The 26,280-nt window shown below is 48.9% G+C and overlaps 1 protein-coding gene across 4 annotated transcripts in view; it reads left to right on the forward strand.

Moving 5' to 3' along the window:
* Positions 1–26,280, forward strand: part of SYNDIG1 (synapse differentiation inducing 1) — a 475,803-nt gene that overhangs the window by 49,529 nt on the left and 399,994 nt on the right. The window lies entirely within an intron of this gene.

Raw genomic sequence — 26,280 nt, forward strand, 5'->3', positions numbered from 1 at the left:
GGGATATCGCTCAACAACACAGATACAAAAATCAAGAAGGTGCTTGAGCTAATCGCAAAGACCTACTACAGCTGGATCCAGTATGAGGGTCAGTCACCCCTGACACCCGTGAAAGCATGTTTGAAAAATTGTATTTAGGCTTGTATTTGTGCTTGCCATCATAGGGAATAACATTATAGGTAAGCATGGTGTTATCACCATATTCATATATAATGAGAGAGCATGAGAATGCTTGCAAAATTCTGCAAGTTTACCTTCCTCTCAACTCCAGTCATGGTGTCATTGACCTAACAATTGTCACAAATTTGTCACAAATAAGTCGTCTTCATGTAACGTGAAAGTAAATAATACATTTGCATAAATCAAGTATCACATTTGATGGTGGTACTCAGCTCATATAGCATAAAATAACATGACATATTAATACAACAGCATTATCACAAAATCTGCACAATAGAAATATAACGCAGGTAAGAATATTGTTTTCCACCATATCAGGTCAACGAAAACTGATAGCAAACAAAAAAATAAATAATAGTCTTGAAAATGACAGTGAGGTGTTCCATGTAATGTTTCAACTTTTTTTGGAAGATGGTGGCAGATTCATTTTTAACTAAGCTCACCTCACCAGAGTCCTGAGCGGAGGTCAAGTCCACTGATAGTGAGCAGTCACAAGATAAAAGGAGCATACACAGTCACTAGTCCACCGTCAGACAAGATCTAGATAAGAGGCTAAAATTATACCGTTATTAACCCATCATGTTTTTGAACAGTCACTGTTGACTCTGAGAATGAACCTCAACTTCTGCACTGCTCATTCTGGGTACCCCAGCAACCTCTCCTCCAACTCCTCTGGTAATACTGTTTGAGGACTTGGCAACCACCACCTAGTGAGTTGTCCACATGGTCCTCCTTAATCATACAGCTTTTCAAGACAGACCAAAATCCTTGAGTGCCATAGCTCTTGATGAACTCTACTTTGTCACAGTTAAATAGTCTTTCTAAACCGTTTTACATACCAACAGATGTATTTTGTTCTCTTCTACTGCAAAACTCATTCTCACTTGAAAATGTCTTTGTTTTAGGCCTCCTTACATGATGTCCAGGCCACATGTTTGTGAATCCAGAAACCCCCCAAAATCATTATTTGGATGTGCCCCCTATGGAGCCTTTCAGTATAATGAGGAAGATGGAGTCACTTTGTATTCTGTCTGGCCTCCATTTTGATGGCATATGTCTTTTGTAGGGGGCACCACAGAGTAGAAGTCTATGCTTTTGTTTCTGACTAAAAAGATGGACAGCACCAAAACAGAGACCAGACAGAATACAAAGTGACTCGATCTGTCTCATACTGGATGACTCTATTGGGGCCTAGATGTGCCCCTGACGGAGTCATAAACATGTAGCCCAAATGTGATATGAACAAAGCCTTACCAGACCTTTTTTCTTCTTGAAACTGACCAAACTATAAGCATTCTTTCAAAATAACTTTCTTTGCCATTCTCTAAAAACCTTCACTAGAAGAGGGGTAAGGGTGTACTAATCAACTAGACTAAATGGAAGATCACTGGGCACTTCCATAGAAGCTTCTTTTCATTCAGTGGAAATGCTGTAGCTCCTCAAGTAGAAATGTCATTTGTTTAAAGCATTTAACCCTACAGAAGTATTCTTTAGACTTTTGCTATGTGGAACTAATGTTCTTTTTGTGTTACTTAATGATTTTTTTTTCCAAGCAGAATTTCATGTATTTCTGTTTTTGTTGCTTTCAATCAGAATGGTCTTATTTTACTAAAAGTGGCAAATGACTTTTTAAAGATGAAACAATTCATTAGCCTTTGACTGTAATGTCTGTAATGTGTGAAATGATGATTTCTTGTTACACCCCGGCTATTTGAAGTAAAAGCTTTTCAACTATTTAAGCATCACCACTCAAAAGCCTTTCTCTTGATCACACTGAGCAGTTTTTATGCCTTTTTTTTCTGCCAGAATCAAGTAAAAATATATTTTCTTCCTTAAGGAGTATATGTAATTGTACAGTCTTTTGTGCATTGCGGTACGTGCTCTGTTGTCTGCACAGAGATATTCCAATAGAAGTTACTGTATATTTTTCACCCTTAGACTTAAAGGCAACCTGACAGGTCCACCATGCTCCCCAAATCACCAGCATTTGTATATTCCTTTAGAAATTCACTGCAAAATAATACATTTCTACTGTTTGACATATTAACTGAGAAGAAGCCTGACATCAACGGAGGAGCCAAAGATCAAGCTTCTTCTTTATTTCTGGTCATGTGCAATGTACCTTTGAAGGCGGGAAGTGTACACTCGGCATCAGAGGGGCAACACCGTACCAAAGACTGCATTTTTAATGGAATGATAAATGGAACAATCTCACCTTGCTTGAGGTGTTGATATTGAGCAGCCCTAGTCGGGAGGCGCAGAGGGAAAGAACATAGCCAAAGAAATCTACTATAGGGTCAGCTGTGGACTTTCCTTGTAAGTCAGACAGGTCATTGTGCATTCCCTAACCGGTGGCAGATGTGGATATCCCTGACTGACCTTTATGTGCTGGTACCAGCTATGGAGGTGAGATCGTTCCAGTTACTCATTTCACCAATGTGACATGGTATTAGTTGCTTATACACGGTTTAGCCTATGGTATGGTTGCTGTGTCAATTTGAACACATTTAATGCTATATCTTCACTGATGGGAGTGTGATTTTTTTGGACATGTGAGTTTAGCTCATTTGGTTATGACAGATCTGTCCTTTGCCAACCACTGTTGGTTTCTACATCCAATTTTGAGTGAGCACATTCTGGACTACACTTTCAATGGGGTTAGTAAATCCGTATATAACCATTGTTGTCCTATGTGAAATTGTGTGTCCATCAGTTTATTTGGATCTGTGAGCATTGTTTGGTGGTACCTGTTCGTGACTGATAGGTGGCAATGTTCATTGCTACACTTCCTATTTTTACATTTATGTATATTTATTTATGTCACTGTTATAGACAGCATTCAGCACTGCCTGTACATTTATGAGGATAGCTTTTGTTGAAGTGAGTATTCTACCATCTTCTTTTTCATCTTTCTGTTATCGTCTCATGTCTTAGATTTATTTAATAACGACTGATTATATTAATTCTCACGTATCTGCTGTAGATATAACTCAGAGCAGTCACGTAACTAGAGTCCGATGGGCCACAGTGCAAGATTTGGACCATCCTCCCCTCCTGATATATATATGTCCTTCATCCAGGTATATATGTCCTTCACCTGGCCCCATCCTGTTATATATACAGTCATGGCTGAAAGTGTTGGCACCCTTGAAATTGTTCCAGAACATGAAGTATTTCTCCCAGAAAATTATTGCACATACACATATTTTGTTTTATACATGTTTAATTCCTTTGTGTGTATTGGAGCAACACAAAAAAAGATAAAAATAGTTAAATTGGGCATAATTTCACATGTGGACGGCAGAGAAAAATTGATGAAAGGTTGCAATGAAGGATAGTGGATAAGCAGTACCAATCAAGTTCTAAAGAAATTCAAGCTGTCCTGCAAGCTCAGGGTGCATCAGTGTACGTTTGAATTATCTGTTGACATTTGAATGAAATTAAATGCTATTGCCGGAGACTCAGGAGGACCCCACAGCTGACACGGAGACATAAATATATCTAAGCTGCAGTTTGCCCAAATGTATGCGGGTAAGCCAAAATCCTTTTGGGAAAGTTTTTTGTGGACAGATGAGACAAAGATAGAGATTTTTGGTGAAGCACATCATTCTACTGTTTACTAAAAATAGAATGAGGCCTACAGAGAAAAGAACACAGTACCTACTGTCAAATATGGTAGTGGTTAGTGTTGAGCATTCCGATACCGCAAGTATCGGGTATCGGCCGATACTTGCGGTATCGGATTTCCGATACCGGGATTCCGATACTTGCCGCGTATCGGATACCGGAATCGGAAGTTCTAAGATTCAAAAAGCAGAAATTCAGCCAATGAGATTGATTCCAAGTGTGGGCACATCCTGTTTAGCATGGAGGGCATGAAACTACTGGCAAGGCTGTGATTGGCTGGTGTAATGATGTCATGATGCAGTTTAAAAGTCGCTGGCGCCATTTTGCGATCACTCTGCTGTGAATTCAGTTAGTGACAGGACGCTGTTTGCTGACTGAGGGACAGTTTAGAGATAGCGATTTGCTTCTTTGTGCTTTCCAAAGGCTAATTTAGCAACCGCTGTGTTCACCTACTATTCACCTTGCTTTTGCCTTGTAGCGCTGTTTTCACAGCGATCTGCAGGGTCTGTGTGTGTGTGTGTGTGAGTGCAGCCCAGTCTCCAGTCTGAGTGCAGCCACATAGGCCATCCATAGTTGGTTGTATTCAGTTCAGGGAGGGTGGTTCATTGCCTCATACTGTTCCTTTTTTTTTTTTTTTTCCAAAGTAGTGTAGTCTGCTGCTAATTTATTCAAAAAAATCCTATTAGTGTCTTTCCACCCGTCTCCAGCTAATTTGTGGAAAAACACTACATAGGATAAAGTAGAGGAGGGTTTTTGGGCCTTGCAGCGCCGTTTACGGCTGTCTGCACGGTCTCCGTGTGACTGCAGCTCGCCCTGTAATCTGTGAGCAGCTGTAGCCTGGTTGTCTCCAGCTCAGGGTTTTTCACTGCGTCATACCGCCAAATCAATTTTCTTTTTTTTCAAAGTAGTGTAGTCTGCTGCTAATTAATTTAAAAAAATCCTATTAGTGTCTTTCCACCCGTCTCCAGCTAATTTGTGGAAAAACACTACATAGGATAAAGTAGAGGAGGGTTTTTGGGCCTTGCAGCGCCGTTTACGGCTGTCTGCACGGTCTCCGTGTGACTGCAGCTCGCCCTGTAATCTGTGAGCAGCTATAGCCTGGTTGTCTCCAGCTCAGGGTTTTTCACTGCGTCATACCGCCAAATCAATTTTCTTTTTTTTCAAAGTAGTGTAGTCTGCTGCTAATTAATTTTAAAAAATCCTATTAGTGTCTTTCCACCCGTCTCCAGCTAATTTGTGGAAAAACACTACATAGGATAAAGTAGAGGAGGGTTTTTGGGCCTTGCAGCGCCGTTTACGGCTGTCTGCACGGTCTCCGTGTGACTGCAGCTCGCCCTGTAATCTGTGAGCAGCTGTAGCCTGGTTGTCTCCAGCTCAGGGTTTTTCACTGCGTCATACCGCCAAATCAATTTTCTTTTTTTTCAAAGTAGTGTAGTCTGCTGCTAATTAATTTAAAAAAATCCTATTAGTGTCTTTCCACCCGTCTCCAGCTAATTTGTGGAAAAACACTACATAGGATAAAGTAGAGGAGGGTTTTTGGGCCTTGCAGCGCCGTTTACGGCTGTCTGCACGGTCTCCGTGTGACTGCAGCTCGCCCTGTAATCTGTGAGCAGCTATAGCCTGGTTGTCTCCAGCTCAGGGTTTTTCACTGCGTCATACCGCCAAATCAATTTTCTTTTTTTTCAAAGTAGTGTAGTCTGCTGCTAATTAATTTAAAAAAATCCTATTAGTGTCTTTCCACCCGTCTCCAGCTAATTTGTGGAAAAACACTACATAGGATAAAGTAGAGGAGGGTTTTTGGGCCTTGCAGCGCCGTTTACGGCTGTCTGCACGGTCTCCGTGTGACTGCAGCTCGCCCTGTAATCTGTGAGCAGCTATAGCCTGGTTGTCTCCAGCTCAGGGTTTTTCACTGCGTCATACCGCCAAATCAATTTTCTTTTTTTTCAAAATAGTGTAGTCTGCTGCTAATTTATTCAAAAAAATCCTATTAGTGTCTTTCCACCCGTCTCCAGCTAATTTGTGGAAAAACACTACATAGGATAAAGTAGAGGAGGGTTTTTGGGCCTTGTAGCGCCGTTTACGTCTGTCTGCACGGTCTCCGTGTGACTGCAGCTCTATCTGTTGTCAGTTCAGCCCCCAAAAAATAAATAAATAATAAAGTTCACCAAACACACCAGTTACACCACTTTACATTTCTGTAGGCCACATTAGCTCATATTTGTGTCTAGTCCACACTTTAGATAATTAGTGCTTCTTATACCTGTTAGGAGGAGTTGCTCAGGAATAAGCACACAAATCCGTTAGTACTTTTCTGCTTATCTTTATCAGTCAACCAAGATGAAGAAGGCAGTGAGTAAGGCACGGGGGCGTGGGAGCCGTCGCGGAGCAGGGAGGGGACGTGGGGATTCTGTGCCTGCTGCGGGCACCGGTGACTCATCAGCACCCACTTTCACCAGGCAACAGTCGTTCATGCGAAGCTTTGTGTCCGAGCGCCGTACACCGCTGCTGCGTGAAGAACAAATTGAAGCTGTTGTCGGATGGATGGCAGCTAATGCATCAACTTCCATTAGTGCCACATCCTCTCAGACACAGAGCACTGGAGAGCAGCCATCTGTCTCTTCACCACCTGCCAAATTGCCCAGGCAGACAGAGAGCCCAGGACAGGAGCCGTCTCTACTTCTGTTCTCTGAATCTCTTGGCTTGGAAACAGGGGGCCAGCCAAGCAGCATTGGAGAAATGGAAGAAGAGGCAGGGTGCAGTGATGCCCAACAGCTTTTTCTGTCTTCCTCTGAAGAGGCGGGTGGGCCAGTGGCTCCGGTCACCACATCGCAGGCCGCATCAGCTGATGATGACACTCAGGTGCCACTTACTGGTGCGTGCTCTGCTGCTGAGACTACCCAGGAGGAGCAGTTGGGGGCAGAGGGTAGTGTAGATGATGAGGTCCTCGACCCATCTTGGCGTGAGGGACAGGAAGGTGGTGGGAGCAGCTCTGAGGAAGAGATTCCCCGTACGGCCCAAAGAGGGAGAGGGAGGGGGAAGACTGCGGATCCTGCAGCCTCCGCTTTGGCACCCGTTAGGAGCATGTCTCTTCCAAAAGCCAAAAAGGGCGCTCCCAAGACTTGCAGTGCCTGGTCCTTTTTTGACACAGTTGCAGATGACATTTGCTATGTCAGATGCAACGTGTGTCATCAAAAAGTCAAAAGAGGTCGAAATGTCAGCAACCTCAATACCTCCAACATGTGGAAACATGTGCGCAACAGGCACCCGGCGGAGTTAGAAAAACACACTGAAGAGGTAGGCCAACCAACAGCGGCAGCTACCACCTCTTCAGCTCGTGTTGCCTCTTCCTCTACCTCACACGCAGCTGGTTCGGCGTCCTCCCAGGATCGCCGTGGAAGAACCTCTGCCCCTGTTGTCCAGAGACCCGCTGTAATTCCACCCGCAGCGCCACTTTCCCAGTCATCCACACACTCCCAGCCCAGTCTACAGCCATCGGTAGTACATGCATGGGAGAAAAGGCGGCCTTTCTCGTCAAACCACCCACGAGCACAGGCTCTGACTGCAGGCATTGCCAAACTTCTGTCACTGGAAATGCTGTCATTCAGGCTGGTGGAGACTGACAGCTTCCGTGACTTCATGTCATTGGCAGTCCCACAGTACAAAGTGCCCAGCCGCTTTTACTTCAGCAGGCAAGCCGTCCCTGCCCTGCAGAAGCATGTGGAGGGACACATAAAACACGCGCTACTGAACGCCGTCAGTAGCAAGGTCCACCTCACCACCGATGCGTGGACCAGTCAACATGGACAGGGGCGATACCTTTCCCTCACTGCCCATTGGGTTAATGTCGTTGAGCCGGGTACAGACCGTGCGAGTGGCGCAGGACGTGTCCTGCCCACTCCAAGGATTGCAGGAATCCATTCTGTACGCATTGACTCCTCCTCTTACACCAGTTCCTCAGAATCATCGCTGCAGGAGCCGTCACAGTCCACCTCCACATGGACCCGTGATGAACGTGTACCTGTTACGACCGACATGAGCACAGCCGTGGCCAAACGTCAACAGGCCGTGTTGAAATTAATTTTTTTGGGGAATCGTAGCCACACAGCGCAGGAGCTCTGGAATGCCATCAAGCAGGAGAGCGATGTGTGGTTTGTGCCAGCGAATCTCCAGCCAGGCATGGTAGTGTGTGATAATGGCCGAAATCTGGTGGCAGCTCTGGGCCTCGGCAACCTCACTCACATCCCATGTCTGGCACATGTGCTCAATTTGGTCGTGCAGAGCTTTTTGAGGGACTATCCGGATCTTGATGCACTGCTGCACAAGGTCCGCCTAGAGTGTGCTCACTTGCGGCGTTCCAGCACGGCAAAAGCGCGCATTGCGGCTCTGCAGCGCCGACACCGCCTGCCGGAACATCGCATCATATGTGACCTACCTACCAGGTGGAATTCCACGTTACATATGTTGGAGCGGTTGTGTGAGCAGCAGCAAGCTGTAATGGAGTACCAGCTGCTTCAGGCGCAAAAAAGTCGCAGTCAGCGCCGTACAGACTTCACAACCACAGAGTGGGCCACTATGAATGACGTCTGCCAGGTTTTGCGTCCCTTTGATTATTCCACGCGGATGGCGAGTGCAGATGATGCACTAGTCAGCATGACTGTCCCCCTTATCTGCCTGCTTGAAAAATCACTGCAAGCGCTAAGGGATGATGTTGTGGAAGAGGTGGAGGATGAGGATTCACCATTTCCATCATCTTCTGGACAGTCAGCGCCACGTGGTTCCTCACAAACGCGTAGGCAGGGGACCGTTTGTGAGGAGGATGAGGAGGAGTCAATGGAGGAGGAAGACATCCGTCCAGAGGAGGGAGTTACACAATTGTCCAGTACTCAGTGTGTACAGCGAGGGTGGGGTGATGACGAGCGGGCAGAGATCACGCCTCCAGCAGGGGACAGCGTTTCTTGGGCAGTTGGCAGTCTGCAGCACATGGTGGATTACATGCTGCAGTGCCTGAGAAACGACCGCCGCATCGCCCACATTCTCAACATGTCTGATTATTGGGTGTTCACCCTCCTCGATCCTCGCTACCGGGACAACGTAGAAAGCCTCATCACACCGTTGAACCGGGAGCGAAAAATGCGGGAGTACCAAGACACACTGGTCAATTCCATCATCTTCTCCATTCCAACTGAGAGAAGTGCTGCTAGTGCATTCCAAAGCAGCTCAGTGCGTCCAGGCCGTGGTGGAGGCTCTGCACAAAGAGGGAGCAGAAGCAGTGCCTCTGCCCAAGGCAAGACCAGTATGGCCGAACTGTGGCACAGTTTTCTGTGCCCGCCACAAAAGTCTACACCATCACAGACGGCTCCAGTCAGCAGGAGGCAACGGTTCCGTCAGATGGTGACAGACTACATGTCTTGCCCTCTTGCTGTACTCCCAGACGGCTCTTCCCCTTTCAAGTTTTGGGTCTCAAAGCTGGATACATGGCCAGAGCTAAGCCAGTATGCATTGGAGGTGCTGTCTTGCCCTGCGGCCAGTGTATTATCGGAACGTGTCTTTAGTGCTGCAGGTGGTGTACTAACTGACCGTCGCATGCGACTATCCTCCGATAACGTTGACCGGCTTACTTTCCTGAAAATGAACAAGGCCTGGATCTCGCCGGAATTTGCCACTCCTCCTCCTGATTGAATAATTAGGTCACTGTATACGTTATCCAGGTCTCCTGTTGTGTTCATCTTTCTACCACCTGAACTTAAATTCCTGGGCTCCAACACCGCCAGTTGAGGCTCAGACGTGCCGTCTGCACAGTCAAAACATACGACCCAGTGTTATTGGGTTTCAGTAATGTCAGCTGATCCCCAGCTGTGTAGCCGGCAATGTGTCATGCGACCGCCACGCTGACACAACAACTGAAATGTAAGGGAATCTGTCCCCCCCCCCCCAAGGCGTTTGTTACTGAAAGAGCCACCTTGTGCAGCAGTAATGCTGCCCAAGGAAAAGGTAGCTATTTTTGTTTAGCTCCTTGCACACGCAGAACTTAACACTTATAAAATGTGTCCACTGATACCGTAAAACCGTCCCGGAGGTGGGACTTTACTTCGTAATGTGACGCAGCCCAGCCGTCATTCCTACCCCCCCGGCGCCGCGCACCGGCTCCTCAGCGTTGTTTTATTCCGTCCTGGAGCCTGCGCTGTTATGTTATCCCGTGGCCAGGCACACTTAGCGCTGCCCGTCTTCTGGCATCATTTGGTGTCTGGATGGCTGCGCCTGTGCGGCCGCGCTGGCAGAGAGCCCGCCTCGCAGTGTCTTCTGATTTAATCCCACTGGGGGCCTGGGATCCATGGACATGCGCAGTGCATATCTGAACCTCCACCTCTCACTCATTTCCCTATGGCTTCTTCAGACTGTTCGGTGTCAGCTGGTCCCTAACAGCATGCCACGGCCGTGACACCGCACAGTCTGAAGAAGCCATAGGGAGATGAGTGAGAGGTGGAGGTTCAGATATGCACTGCGCATGTCCATGGATCCCAGGCCCCCAGTGGGATTAAATCAGAAGACACTGCGAGGCGGGCTCTCTGCCAGCGCGGCCGCACAGGCGCAGCCATCCAGACACCAAATGATGCCAGAAGACGGGCAGCGCTAAGTGTGCCTGGCCACGGGATAACATAACAGCGCAGGCTCCTTGACGGAATAAAACAACGCTGAGGAGCCGGTGCGCGGCGCCGGGGGGGTAGGAATGACGGCTGGGCTGCGTCACATTACGAAGGAAAGTCCCACCTCCGGGACGGTTTTACGGTTGCAGGGGACACATTTTATAAGTGTTTAGTTCTGTGTTTGCAAGGAGCATGATGAAAAGAGCCACCTTTTCCTTTTGCATCTTTTGTGCTGCACAAGCTGGCTCTTTCAGCTACAAACGCCTTGGGGGGGGGTTAAAGGTTCCCTTTCGACTTTCTCAGGCTTCGGCCTACATTGTGTTCCTCTGCTTTTCCACCTGTCCCTGGGCTCCAACACCGCCAGTTGCCGTCCAGAAGTGCTGTACGCACAGTCAACAGTCCCTCCTCTGTTATTGGGGTTCAGTAACGTCAGCTGTTCCCCTGCTGTGTGTGTGGCAATCCCTCCTACCTCCTCCAACCTCCTCCTCCTCCACCCGTCCCTGGGCTCCAACACCGCCAGTTGCCGTCCAGAAGTGCTGTACGCACAGTCAACAGTCCCTCCTCTGTTATTGGGGTTCAGTAACGTCAGCTGTTCCCCTGCTGTGTGTGTGGCAATCCCTCCTACCTCCTCCTACCTCCTCCAACCTCCTCCTCCTCCACCTGCCCCTGGGCTCCAACACCGCCAGTTGCCGTCCAGAAGTGCTGTACGCACAGTCAACAGTCCCTCCTCTGTTATTGGGGTTCAGTAACGTCAGCTGTTCCCCTGCTGTGTGTGTGGCAATCCCTCCTACCTCCTCCAACCTCCTCCTCCTCCACCCGTCCCTGGGCACCAACACCGCCAGTTGCCGTCCAGAAGTGCTGTACGCACAGTCAACAGTCCCTCCTCTGTTATTGGGGTTCAGTAACGTCAGCTGTTCCCCTGCTGTGTGTGTGGCAATCCCTCCTACCTCCTCCAACCTCCTCCAACCTCCTCCTCCTCCACCTGTCCCTGGGCTCCAACACCGCCAGTTGCCGTCCAGAAGTGCTGTACGCACAGTCAACAGTCCCTCCTCTGTTATTGGGGTTCAGTAACGTCAGCTGTTCCCCTGCTGTGTGTGTGGCAATCCCTCCTACCTCCTCCAACCTCCTCCTCCTCCACCCGTCCCTGGGCTCCAACACCGCCAGTTGCCGTCCAGAAGTGCTGTACGCACAGTCAACAGTCCCTCCTCTGTTATTGGGGTTCAGTAACGTCAGCTGTTCCCCTGCTGTGTGTGTGGCAATCCCTCCTACCTCCTCCTACCTCCTCCAACCTCCTCCTCCTCCACCTGCCCCTGGGCTCCAACACCGCCAGTTGCCGTCCAGAAGTGCTGTACGCACAGTCAACAGTCCCTCCTCTGTTATTGGGGTTCAGTAACGTCAGCTGTTCCCCTGCTGTGTGTGTGGCAATCCCTCCTACCTCCTCCTACCTCCTCCAACCTCCTCCTCCTCCACCTGCCCCTGGGCTCCAACACCGCCAGTTGCCGTCCAGAAGTGCTGTACGCACAGTCAACAGTCCCTCCTCTGTTATTGGGGTTCAGTAACGTCAGCTGTTCCCCTGCTGTGTGTGTGGCAATCCCTCCTACCTCCTCCTACCTCCTCCAACCTCCTCCTCCTCCACCTGCCCCTGGGCTCCAACACCGCCAGTTGCCGTCCAGAAGTGCTGTACGCACAGTCAACAGTCCCTCCTCTGTTATTGGGGTTCAGTAACGTCAGCTGTTCCCCTGCTGTGTGTGTGGCAATCCCTCCTACCTCCTCCAACCTCCTCCTCCTCCACCCGTCCCTGGGCTCCAACACCGCCAGTTGCCGTCCAGAAGTGCTGTACGCACAGTCAACAGTCCCTCCTCTGTTATTGGGGTTCAGTAACGTCAGCTGTTCCCCTGCTGTGTGTGTGGCAATCCCTCCTACCTCCTCCTACCTCCTCCAACCTCCTCCTCCTCCACCTGCCCCTGGGCTCCAACACCGCCAGTTGCCGTCCAGAAGTGCTGTACGCACAGTCAACAGTCCCTCCTCTGTTATTGGGGTTCAGTAACGTCAGCTGTTCCCCTGCTGTGTGTGTGGCAATCCCTCCTACCTCCTCCAACCTCCTCCTCCTCCACCCGTCCCTGGGCTCCAACACCGCCAGTTGCCGTCCAGAAGTGCTGTACGCACAGTCAACAGTCCCTCCTCTGTTATTGGGGTTCAGTAACGTCAGCTGTTCCCCTGCTGTGTGTGTGGCAATCCCTCCTACCTCCTCCAACCTCCTCCTCCTCCACCCGTCCCTGGGCTCCAACACCGCCAGTTGCCGTCCAGAAGTGCTGTACGCACAGAGCCAAACACCTCGCCAATGTGTTAGTGGGGTTCAGCACCGCCAGCTGTTCCCCTGCTGTGTATACGGCAACGTGTACTGCGACCGCCACGCAGGCACAACAAGTTAAATGTAAGGGAACCTGACCCCCCCCCCCCCCCAGGCGTTTGTTACTGAAGGAGCCACCTTGTGCAGCAGTAATGATGCAAAGGGAAAAAGTGCCTCTTTTCGTGATGCTCCTTGCACATGCTGAACCAAACACTTATGAAATGTGTCCCCACACAGCGTTAAACCGTCCGGTAGGTGGAACTTTCCTTTGTCGTGTGACGCAGCACAGCCATCATTTTTACCCCCTTGGCGCCGTGCGCCGCCTCCTCAGCGTTGTTTTAATCTGTCCCGGAGCCTGCGCTGTTAGGTTAGCCCTTGGCCATGCACACATGTTGCGCTGCCCGTCTTCTGACCTCATTTGGTGTCAGGCTGGCTGCGCCTGTGCGGGTGCGCTGGCCGAGATCCCGCCTCGCAGTGTCGTCTAATGTAATCCCACTGCGGGCCTGTGATCCGTGCCCGTGCGCAGTGCATATCCTCTCCTCTCACTCCCCTCCCTACGGCTTCTTCAGACTGTGCGATGTCAGCTGGTCCCTAATAGCATGCCACGGCCGTGACACCGCACAGTCTGAAAAAGCCGTAGGGAGGGGAGTGAGAGGAGAGGATATGCACTGCGCACGGGCACGGATCACAGGCCCGCGGTGGGATTACATTAGACGACACTGCGAGGCGGGATCTCGGCCAGCGCACCCGCACAGGCGCAGCCAGCCTGACACCAAATGATGTCAGAAGACGGGCAGCGCAAAATGTGTGCATGGCCAAGGGCTAACCTAACAGCGCAGGCTCCGGGACAGATTAAAACAACGCTGAGGAGGCGGCGCACGGCGCCAAGGGGGTAAAAATGATGGCTGTGCTGCGTCACACGACAAAGGAAAGTTCCACCTACCGGACGGTTTAACGCTGTGAGGGGACACATTTCATAACTGTTAGGTTCCGCATGTGCAAGGACCATAATTAAAAGAGCTAAGTTTACCTTTTCCAGCATTAGTGCTGTACACAATGGCTCTTTCAGCTACAAACGCCTGGGGGGGGGGGGGTTAAAGGTTTCCTTTCAACTTGCTCGAGTGCAGGCTTCGGCCTACACTCCGCTCCCCCTGCTCCTCCTGCTGACCCTGGGCTCCAACACCGCCAGTTGGGGCCCGGTACTGCTAGCTGCACAGAGAAAAACACCTCGCCAATGTGTCAGTGGGGTCCAGCACCGCCAGCTGTTCCCCTGCTGTGCAGCCGGCAACGTGTCCTGCAAAAGCCACGCAGACACAACACACCCAAAGCTGCCGCCTGTGCAGGCTTCGGCCTACACTCCCCTCCCCCTGCTCCTCCTCCTCCTGCTCCTCCTCCTGCTGTCCCTGGGCTCTAACACACCGCCAGTTTTTGCCCAGATGTGCTAGCTGCACAGAGAAAAACACCAGCCAATGTGTCAGTGGGGTCCAGCACCGCCAGCTGTTCCCCTGCTGTGCAGCCGGCAACGTGTCCTGCAAAAGCCACGCAGACACAAGAACTGAAATTGAAGGGAACCTGTCCCCCCTCCCCCAGGCGTTTTTACGTTATCCAGCCACCTTGTACAGCGGTAATGCTGCATGTGTGCAAGGTGGCTCAGAAACGTATTCTCCTCGCACATGTGGAACTGAAAACACGTCTGCAATGTGTCCTCTGTGTGACCATTTAACCGTCCCGGTGGTGTGACTTTCCTTTGTAATGACACGCTGCAACCCCCTTGGTAGCGCTGCCCGTCTTCTGGCATCATGGTTTGGCTGCCTGCGCCTCTGCGGCCGCCCTGACCCACACAACGCCCCTCGGTGTCTTATTTATTGGGACTGCGAGGGTGTGATTGATGGGCAGGATCAGTGCATCAGTTCGCCTGTCCCTCCTCTCCTTCCGCCTTCTTCGGACTGTGCGGCTTCATGGCCGTGGCATGCGATAAGGGATCAGATGACGCCGCATAGTCTGAAGCGGGTGTAAGAACCCAAGCGAGAGGCGAACATATGTACTGCGCCAGGCCATGAATCCCAGCCCCGCAGTGTTTAAACTATGTCAATACACTGCGGGGCTGTGATTCATGGGCATCGCGAACCGCACCGGCCAACATTAAATGAGGTCAGAAGATGGGCAGCGCTAACGGCGCTAGGCCAGGGGATAACACGACAGCGCAGACTCCTGTACAGCAAATAACAACGCTCAGGAGGCTGCACCCAGCACCAAGGTGGGATTCTTGACATCTGTGCTGCGTCTCATTACAAAGGGAACTCGCGCCTCCAACACAGTTTGACTGTATAAAGGGCTAAATGTTATACGTGTTTCATTCAGCTTGTGCAAGGAGCGAAATTAAAAGAGCAACCTTTGACTTGTGCAGCACTACTGCTGCATAAGCTGTGGCTCTTCTACTTTCTAACCCCTGAGGGGGGGTTAAAGGTTACCTTTGAAATTGGTTCAAGTAGGCTTCGGCCTACACTCTGCTCCCCCTGCAGAGCCCGGGCTACAACACCGCTCGTTGCTGTCCGGAAGTGCTGGCTGCACAGAGCCAAACACCTCGCCAATGTGTCAGTGGGGTCCAGCACCGCCAGCTGTTCCCCTGCTGTGCAGCCGGCAACGTGTCCTGCAAAAGCCACGCAGACACAACACACCCAAAGCTGCCGCCTGTGCAGGCTTCGGCCTACACTCCCCTCCCCCTGCTCCTCCTCCTCCTGCTCCTCCTCCTGCTGTCCCTGGGCTCTAACACACCGCCAGTTTTTGCCCAGATGTGCTAGCTGCACAGAGAAAAACACCAGCCAATGTGTCAGTGGGGTCCAGCACCGCCAGCTGTTCCCCTGCTGTGCAGCCGGCAACGTGTCCTGCAAAAGCCACGCAGACACAAGAACTGAAATTGAAGGGAACCTGTCCCCCCTCCCCCAGGCGTTTTTACGTTATCCAGCCACCTTGTACAGCGGTAATGCTGCATGTGTGCAAGGTGGCTCAGAAACGTATTCTCCTCGCACATGTGGAACTGAAAACACGTCTGCAATGTGTCCTCTGTGTGACCATTTAACCGTCCCGGTGGTGTGACTTTCCTTTGTAATGACACGCTGCAACCCCCTTGGTAGCGCTGCCCGTCTTCTGGCATCATGGTTTGGCTGCCTGCGCCTCTGCGGCCGCCCTGACCCACACAACGCCCCTCGGTGTCTTATTTATTGGGACTGCGAGGGTGTGATTGATGGGCAGGATCAGTGCATCAGTTCGCCTGTCCCTCCTCTCCTTCCGCCTTCTTCGGACTGTGCGGCTTCATGGCCGTGGCATGCGATAAGGGATCAGATGACGCCGCACAGTCTGAAGCGGGTGTAAGGACCCGAGTGTGAGAGGCGAACATATGTGCTGCGCCAGGCCCTGAATCCCAGCCCCGCAGTGTTTTAACAATGTTAAGACACTGCGGGGCTGGGATTCATGGGCATCGCGAACCGCACCGGCCGACATTACATGATGCCAGAAGATGGGCAGCGCTAACGGCGCTAGGCCAGGGGATAACACGACAGCGCAGACTCCTGTACAGCAAATAACAACGCTCGGGAGGCTGCACCCAGCACCAAGGTGGGATTCTTGACACCTGTGCTGCGTCTCATTACAAAGGGAACTCTCGCCTCCATTACACAGTTTGACTGTCTAAAGGGCTGAATGTTATACGTGTTCCATTCAGCGTGTGCAAGGAGAAAAATTACAAGAGCAACCTTTGACTTGCGCAGCACTGCTGCTGCATAAGCTGTGGCTCTTCTACTTTGTAACCCCTGAGGGGGGGTTAAAGGTGACTTTTGAAATCGGTTCAATTAGGCTTCGGCCTACACTCTGCTCCACCTGCAGAGCCCGGGCTCCAACAACGCTAGTTGCTGTCCGGAAGTGCTGGCTGCACAGAGCCAAACACCTCGCCAATGTGTCAGTGGGGTCCAGCACCGCCAGCTGTTCCCCTGCTGTGTAGCCGGCAACGTGTCCTGCAAAAGTCACGCAGACACAACACACCCAAAGCTGCCGCCTGTGCAGGCTTCGGCCTACACTCCCCTCCCCCTGCTCCTCCTCCTCCTGCTCCTCCTCCTGCTGTCCCTGGGCTCTAACACACCGCCAGTTTTTGCCCAGATGTGCTAGCTGCACAGAGAAAAACACCAGCCAATGTGTCAGTGGGGTCCAGCACCGCCAGCTGTTCCCCTGCTGTGCAGCCGGCAACGTGTCCTGCAAAAGCCACGCAGACACAAGAACTGAAATTGAAGGGAACCTGTCCCCCCTCCCCCAGGCGTTTTTACGTTATCCAGCCACCTTGTACAGCGGTAATGCTGCATGTGTGCAAGGTGGCTCAGAAACGTATTCTCCTCGCACATGTGGAACTGAAAACACGTCTGCAATGTGTCCTCTGTGTGACCATTTAACCGTCCCGGTGGTGTGACTTTCCTTTGTAATGACACGCTGCAACCCCCTTGGTAGCGCTGCCCGTCTTCTGGCATCATGGTTTGGCTGCCTGCGCCTCTGCGGCCGCCCTGACCCACACAACGCCCCTCGGTGTCTTATTTATTGGGACTGCGAGGGTGTGATTGATGGGCAGGATCAGTGCATCAGTTCGCCTGTCCCTCCTCTCCTTCCGCCTTCTTCGGACTGTGCGGCTTCATGGCCGTGGCATGCGATAAGGGATCAGATGACGCCGCATAGTCTGAAGCGGGTGTAAGAACCCAAGCGAGAGGCGAACATATGTACTGCGCCAGGCCATGAATCCCAGCCCCGCAGTGTTTAAACTATGTCAATACACTGCGGGGCTGTGATTCATGGGCATCGCGAACCGCACCGGCCAACATTAAATGAGGTCAGAAGATGGGCAGCGCTAACGGCGCTAGGCCAGGGGATAACACGACAGCGCAGACTCCTGTACAGCAAATAACAACGCTCAGGAGGCTGCACCCAGCACCAAGGTGGGATTCTTGACATCTGTGCTGCGTCTCATTACAAAGGGAACTCGCGCCTCCAACACAGTTTGACTGTATAAAGGGCTAAATGTTATACGTGTTTCATTCAGCGTGTGCAAGGAGCGAAATTAAAAGAGCAACCTTTGACTTGTGCAGCACTACTGCTGCATAAGCTGTGGCTCTTCTACTTTCTAACCCCTGAGGGGGGGTTAAAGGTTACCTTTGAAATTGGTTCAAGTAGGCTTCGGCCTACACTCTGCTCCCCCTGCAGAGCCCGGGCTACAACACCGCTCGTTGCTGTCCGGAAGTGCTGGCTGCACAGAGCCAAACACCTCGCCAATGTGTCAGTGGGGTCCAGCACCGCCAGCTGTTCCCCTGCTGTGCAGCCGGCAACGTGTCCTGCAAAAGCCACGCAGACACTTGCTCTTGTACCTTCTGCTCCACATCCTGGTTCCAGTACCGTCAGCTGGTTCCGGGCAGAGCCTTTGGCTTAGGTGCCTCCCTCTGGGTATCCGAGTTCCACCAACGTCAGGTGGTCCTTGGTAGTGCTTTCAGGCACGGGTACCTCCTGCTTAGTAACCGGGTTCCAGTAACGTCAGCTGGTCCTCGGTAGTTCCATTGGCTCTTGGACCTTCGGCTACCCATCCGGGTTCCAGCACCGTCAGCTGGTTCTCGGCAGTGTCTTTTGCTCTTGTACCTTCTGCTCCCCATCCTGGTTCCAGTACCGTCAGCTGGTTCCGGGCAGAGCCTTTGGCTTAGGTGCCTCCCTCTGGGTATCCGAGTTCCACCAACGTCAGGTGGTCCTTGGTAGTGCTTTCAGGCACGGGTACCTCCTGCTTAGTAACCGGGTTCCAGTAACGTCAGCTGGTCCTCGGTAGTTCCATTGGCTCTTGGACCTTCGGGTAGCCATCCGAGTTCCAGTTCCATCAGCTGGTTCTCGGCATTTTCTCAGCCTTCTTGTACCTTCTGCTACATTTCCAAGTTCAAGAGACTAAACACGATGACCCGGAAGAACACCCCTAAGATGACGACGACACCAGAGACGACAACCACCGTGATGACGACGACCCTGGAGACGATGACCCTGAAGACCACCCCGATGACGACGACCCCGGAGACCACCCCGATGACGACGACCCCGGAGACGACGACCCTGGAGACGACGACGACCTGGAAGACCGAGAAGCAGAAGAACAAGAGGCTGCAGAACAAAGAGCAGAAGGACATTAAGCATAACACAAAATATCAGAGCAAAAAAATATTATGTAAATTATAAGCAGAAGAAGACTAAGCAGTGTATGGGGGTGAGTCCGTTCCTCCTCGTGGTGCCCCTGGATAAAGCCTGATGCTGCAGGCCAAACTGAACGCGGACAAATGTAACTGGTTTGTGACAGGCAGAACGGAAGGTGTAATCTTCAAACTTTTATAGATAACAACTACGGGAATGCCTGTCACAAATAAGAATATGATGAAGAAGTTGAATATGATGAAGATAATAGTAAAATAAAAAGAATATGAACAATGTAACCCAAAAAATAATAGGTAGAAGATGAAGAAGAAGATGAATAAGGTGAAGAAGTTGATGTCAAAGAAGCTGATGATGAGGATAATTAAGAAGAAAGCGTGGGAGAAGTAAAAAAGAAGGTGAAGGGCGTGGAAGTAGTGAAACATCAATATCTGACATAAAAAAAAAAAAAAATAACATAGTCACATTCTTTCTAACGCCGAACTTCATAAAAAAAAATTAAAAATCCTGCTATTCTATTACATTGGGCTAAACCTCTGTCCCTTTAATATCTCCGCCACGTCCCCCAATACATCCTACATTATTCTTAGTTGTTTTCCTTCATGTAGAATGAACCTACAAGTTTATAAAGGGTTTATTTTAATTCCGATATTTTCGTCCCATTGACTTGCATTGGGATCGGGTATCGGTATCGGATTGGATCCGATATTTTGACGGTATCGGCCGATACTTTCCGATACCGATACTTTCCGATATCGGAAAGTATCGCTCAACACTAGTAGTGGTACAAAGATGTTTTGGGATTGTTTTGTTGTCTCCAGTACTGGGTGACTTGACTGTGTGCAAAGCATCATGAAATCTGAAAATTACCAACGGATTTTGTGACACAATGTAGTGCCCCGTGTCAGAAAGCTGGATTTGTGTCCTAGGTCATGGGTCTTTGAGCAGGACATACTTCAAGAAGCACCCAGAAATGGATGGAAACAAAGCGCTGGAGAGTTCGGAAGTAGCCAGCAATAAGTCTGGATCTAAATCCCATTGAACACTTGTGTAAAGATCTTAAAATTGCTGTTAGGAGAAGGCAAACAAATGTAAATATTAGACAAAGATAACACATGTAAACATAAAATGCACTTTTTTAAATGAAGGTCTTTTTGTTAAGGGAAAAAGAAATCCTAACCTACAGGGCCCTGTGTGAAAAAGTGATTGCCCACTAAACCTAATAATTGGTTGGGCCACCCTTAGCAGCAAAAACTTCAATCAAGTGTTTGTGATAACTGACAATGAGTCTTTTACAACGCTTTGGAGGAATTTTGGCCCAATCATCTTTGCAGAATTGTTGTAATTCAGCCATATAGGAGGGTTTCCAAGCATGAACTGCCTTTTTAAGGTGATGCCACAGCATCTCAATTGGATATATTTTTTTTTACTTGCTTGAATAGTCTCCATAAGAGACTTGAAGCTGCGATCTTTTGATCACTTGTGCTACACATAGCAGGGCTACATCAGAAATGCACATCTGCTATAAACGTCGGCCACTGGATGGTGCTCATAGCAGATCAGCAATGACAACCACAGGAGGGTCTCCTGTAGACCCCGGGTTGTAATGCCAACACATTGGCGCCCCACGATCATGTGACAGGAGTGCAAATGGGTGGAGCTAGTTATGCTCTTTTGATGTGAGTATGTTAACTGCTGTTGACAGAGATTGACATGTTAACAGCCGAGGATGGATCCCGTTTCCACCCACAGCTGTTGGGGGGCACATGACAGCTGATCAGATCAGCTGTTAGGTGCCTGAAAACATGCGGGCTCAGCGCCAGAGCCCGCATCAAAGAGGGGTAGGTTACCTGTGACTTACCTATACATCATAGGTCGTAAAGGGGTTAAATTCTGCCCCTTGACTCAGCCACAATCCTCATTTGTTCCCCACTGAAAAAAAAGATATCAGCAGAATGAGTAATGTGTTCACCTTTGAATTTCTACAACATTGTTTTGGTAGCATACAGAACATCCTACAGAATGACGAACAGTAGGAAGGCAAGATTAGTACTTTTTCATATATAGTGTATCATTCATTTTAAATTTGCTTATTATTCCATTAATGTAAACCTCTATACAATAGTATCATAGAATGTGAAAATCATAACTCACAGTACATTTGTTGTGTAGTAAGAAAATGAAGGTAATTTCCAGATTACATAATATTTTGGACATAGTATACAGTCATCGTCTGGTCTTTCAGTGACTTTGGCCTGTAGCGTAGCTACTGTGGGGGGCAGAGGGGGCAGTCGCCACGGACCCTGCACTCTGAGCGGGCCCACCAGAGCTATGCTACTTTAACTGTATCGGTGTGTGCAGTGCGCCGATACAGTTACATTCTGTGGCAGAGCAGGGAGAATCGATCTCCCAGCATCCCCCCCTCCCATCATCCCCCTCTCAGCATCTGATGTCACCGACGCTGACACTGACAGGGGTCGCGATGATGTCACTACCCGGCGCTGCAATCCAGAGTTGTGCGGGCGCTCAGAGCAGTGGAGGAACCAGGAAGAAGAGAGGTGAGTATTTATCTATTTATTTTTTATGGGGGCTGCTTTATACTACAGAGTTTGACTATGGGGGCTTCATTATACTACAGAGTCTGCCTATGGGGGGCTTCCTTATTCTGCAGAGTCTGCCTATGGTGGGGGGCAGGGCTTCCTTATACTACAGAGCCTGCCTATTTGAGGGGCTGTTTCCTTATACTACAGAGTCTGTCTATGGGGGCTGCCTTCTGATACTACAGAGTCTGCCTATCAGGGGGCTGCTTCCTTATACTACAGAGTCTGCCTCTGGGGGGCTGCTTCCTTATATTACAGATTCTGCCTATGGGGGGCTGCTTCCTTATACTACAGAGTCTGCCTATGGGGGAGATGCTTCCTTATACTACAGAGTCTGCCCATGGGGGTGGGGCTTCCTTATACTACAGAGTCTGCCTCTGGGGGGCTGCTTACTTATACTACAGAGTCTGCCTATGTGGGGGCTGCTTCCTTATAATACAGAGTCTGCCTATGTGGGGGCTGCTTCCCTATACTGCAGAGTCTGCCTATGGGGGCTTGCTTTCTTATACTACAGAGTCTGCCTATGGGGGGCTGCTTCCTTATACTAGAGTCAGCCTATGGGGGGCTGCTTCCTTATACTACAGAGTCTGCCTATGGAGTGGCTGCTTCATTACACTACAGAGTCTGCTTATTGGGGGGCTGCTTCCATATACTAGAGTGTCTGCCTATGGGGAGCATCTTTTTTATAGTACAGGGTCTGCCTATGGGGGGCTGCTTCCTTATACTACAGAGTCTGCCTATAGAATGGCTGCTTCCTTATACTACAGGGTCTGCCTATGGAGGTCTGCTTTCTTTTACTACAGAGTCTGCCTATGGGGGGCTGTCTAATACTACAGAGTATGCCTATGGTGGCTGCCTTATACTACAGAGTCTGCCTGTTTTGCAATATCAGGGTATTTATATTGTTCAGTACACTCACATTATTACAATATTGAATATTTAATGCTACACAATTTGGTATAATAACTGAAATATCCAACAGGGGTATTTCCTGTCATTCCTCATACATGACGTACTCCTTTGTATAATTGATTTGGAATATTTTATAGTGGGTCAGTATGCATCCTTTAGTTGAGTGTTCGTTTGGTCTCAGTGGCAGAAGATCAAAATGTGATCACCATCTTCCCCTGCCCCAATAGGATGTGTGGGGGTAAGATCGTGGTTTACGGGATCACTGCCACAGAGCCATATTTGTAACTACAGAACACATCACTAAGGATATGCGTCAAAAAAAGACCCAGCTTTTAGAAATCCCTATAAGGCTTCTTTCACACTAGCGTCGGGCTCGGCCCATCGCAGTACGTCGGGCCGAGGTCCCCGACGCTAGCGTTGTCTCCGCTGCTCAACGGGGGCAGCGGATGCATTTTTCCAGCGCATCCGCTGCCCCATTGTGAGGTGCGGGGAAGTGCGGGGAGGTGGGGGCGGAGTTCCGGCCGCGCATGCGCGGTCGGAAAAAGCGGACCGTCGGGAGCAAAAAACGTTACATGTAACGTTTTTTGGTCCCGACGGTCCGCCACAGCACGGTGCAACCATCGCACGACGGTTGCGACGTGTGGCAATGCATCGCAAATGCGTCGCTAATGTTAGTCAATGCTGAAAAAACGCATCCTGCAAGCACTTTTGCAGGATGCGTTTTTTTCGGCAAAACGACGCATTTGCGACGTATTGAAGTTAACGCTAGTGTGAAAGTAGCCTAACTTGATCATTATAATTTCAGAAAAGTTCATGTTTTAAGTGAGTATATGCCTTTAAATGGAAGCGTCATAATGACGATAATAAATTTAGGTTACATCACCTAGATCTGTATCTGTATTAAGATCGCAGCATTTAGTAATCAGCTGCGTTACTTCACACATGCGCTATAAGATAAGGCAACAATTGAGTCATCGGGTTAAGCATTTTTTGGATTGGTTGATTTTTTGTTTTAGCGCATGCACATTATACACTTGGCAACAACCGCATCACTGCACGGGGAATTTTTCCTATTGGTTGATTGTGTCAGTGACGTATGTACAGCTAATGAAGCAACTAGTAGGTCATCCCAGGGTACATTTTCTATTGGTCAGGCTCGGTATTTATGCACGCTACTCCCTTCAGTCAGGACACCCCCCCACCTGAAAAAGCTGGGCGAAACGCGCGCGTCGGGGCAGGCATGTTCTTTAGGTTCCGTCAGCGGCACTATCTGGATCATTAGCGATAATCAGGTAAAACATACTTTGTAATTATATCTATACACTAACGTGATTATTTGCTCTCACTATCTCCAAATGGATTAATATCTGAGGTGGTTAGCGGTTTGGCACTCACATGCTTTTTGCGATATACGAGGGGCGATCCAAAAGTAATGATAACACAGGTCAACAAAAAAAAATTTTTTTTCTGGTGTCCAAAATATTTTAATGAATTTGGGGTATTTTTGGGGTGCTGATTCTGAATATGCTATCAGTTTTGCCAGATTGGCTCAAGTTTTTGACATTTTTGGTATCTTATTTATAGCACTTGTTGGTAAATGCTTCAAATTTGGTGTTCCAATGGTGTGGAGAGAGCCAAAAAATCATCATGATGACTGTTATTTCTGTGCAGTGCAAGTGCAAGGATTCAATAAGCATAAGAAACGAAAATGGGAGTAACATGGAATCTGCAAGAAGGCCTGTCCCTCATTGTGAAGATGTGCCTGTACCTGTGTTTACCATAAATAACAGTCATCATGATGATTTTTTGGCTCTCTCCACACCATTGGAACACCAAATTTGAAGCTTTTTCTTTGTCCTTTGCTCCATTTTCGTAATAATTCGATACATGCTTTGCACACTATGTGTGGTGCCCAAAACTTGTCTTGGTCCCCAAGCATAACCCCAAAATAGGCAAAATACACTTTTTTTACGAAGTCTGTTATGTTTCTTCTATGTTTTGGCAGTGTGTATTCACCACAAATGTAACAGAATGAGTCTGGATCGTTAAGACTTCTTCTTCTTCGCTGAGTTCATGCTTTTCACTGGAAAACAGACAACAACATAAAGTTAGTGCAAAAATCAAGCTATGAACAAACTTTTAGAACACTAATTAACACAAAACTATATTGAGAACTGCTCAGTTCAAGTACTAATCCAAAGAAATTAATGAGATGATGCGTCGCATTTACCAACAAGTGCTATAAATAAGATACCAAAAATCTCAAAAACTTGAGCCAATCTGGCAAAACTGATGACATATTCAGAATCAGCACCCCAAAAATACCCTAAATTCGATGAAATATCTTTGGCACCAAAAATGCTGTTGACCAGTGTAATCAATACCAAACACAATGAATATAGTCAAATTTATTTTTTTTTTTCCTACATAGTCTCCTAACAAGTCTATACATTTAGTCCATCTCTTTTCTAAACTTAGAATTCCCTTCGAAAAAAATTCTTGATCTTGACCCTCCAAAAAATCCCTAACAGCGGTTATCACGTCGCTATTGTCGTCAAATTTCTTGCCCCGGAGGTGTTCCTTGAGCCGAGGAAAGAGAAAGAAGTCACTGGGGGCTAGATCTGGTGAATGGGGGGGTGTTCCACCAGTTCAAAGCACGCTTCTTGAATGGTAGCCATGGCAACTGCAGCTTTGTGAGCCGGCGCGTTATCTTGGTGAAACAGCACTCCAGCCCACAGTTTGCCGCAAATTTTCTCCTTGATAGCCTCCTGCAATCTTCTTATTTGTTCTGCGTATTAGGAGCCCGTAATAGTGGTTCCCTTCTCCAAATAGTCCACCATAATAATTCCTTCAGCGTCCCAAGAAACGGACGCCATAACCTTCCCTGCTGAGCTTGACACTTTGAATTTCTTCGGCGTCGGTTCGTCGGCTCGTTTCCATGTCATCAATTGTTGTTTAGTTTCAGGATCAAAGTGGTGGATCCAGGTCTCGTCCATGGTCAAAAAACGTGACAAAAAATTTTCCTTGTCTGCTTGGAACTTTTCGAGATTTGCTATTGAAATGTCAACTCGTTTCTTCTTTTGCTCGTCGGTTAACATTTTTGGCACCCAACGCGTGGAGACCTTTCTCATATGCAATTCTTTTGCAAGGATTCTTTGAATACTGCCATATGAGATCCCTGTGACCTCAGCTACATGCCTGATAGTCACTCTTCGATCTGCCAATACAACTTCTTCAACTTTTTTCACGTTTTCTTCATTGAGGGACGTGGATGGGCGTCCTTCACGATGTTCATCTTCCGTCGATGTTCTTCCCAGCTTAAATTCCTTGGCCCAGCGTGCAACTGTGGAATATGGAAGAGAAGAGTCCCCCAATGTTTCCACCATGTCGCTGTGTATGTCTTTGGTAGTCATTTTTTTCAAGCAGAGGTATTTGATGACAGCTCTGAGCTCGTTTTTTTCCATTTTGATGTTCACTCCTTGGCAGTTCATATTCAAATGAATGTAGCTCCCGGGAATCGTGGTCTATTTAAGTGATTTTTTTTTCCTGGACTAGTGGGTACCTAAGACAGAAGAAAACATTTTATTTTAATTTCTGTATGCAATGGAAATAACCGATTATCATTACTTTTGGATCGCCCCTCGTATTTATGCCATATTTATTGCTATAACCTCATCACAAAAGTTGATAGAAAGGGCTTACACATAAGTTTATTCAAGTGGCATGGTAGCATTCCTTTAAAGTCCTAACGATT

The sequence above is a fragment of the Ranitomeya variabilis genome, chromosome 2, assembly GCF_051348905.1.
Source record: "Ranitomeya variabilis isolate aRanVar5 chromosome 2, aRanVar5.hap1, whole genome shotgun sequence".
Classification (NCBI taxonomy): domain Eukaryota; kingdom Metazoa; phylum Chordata; class Amphibia; order Anura; family Dendrobatidae; genus Ranitomeya; species Ranitomeya variabilis.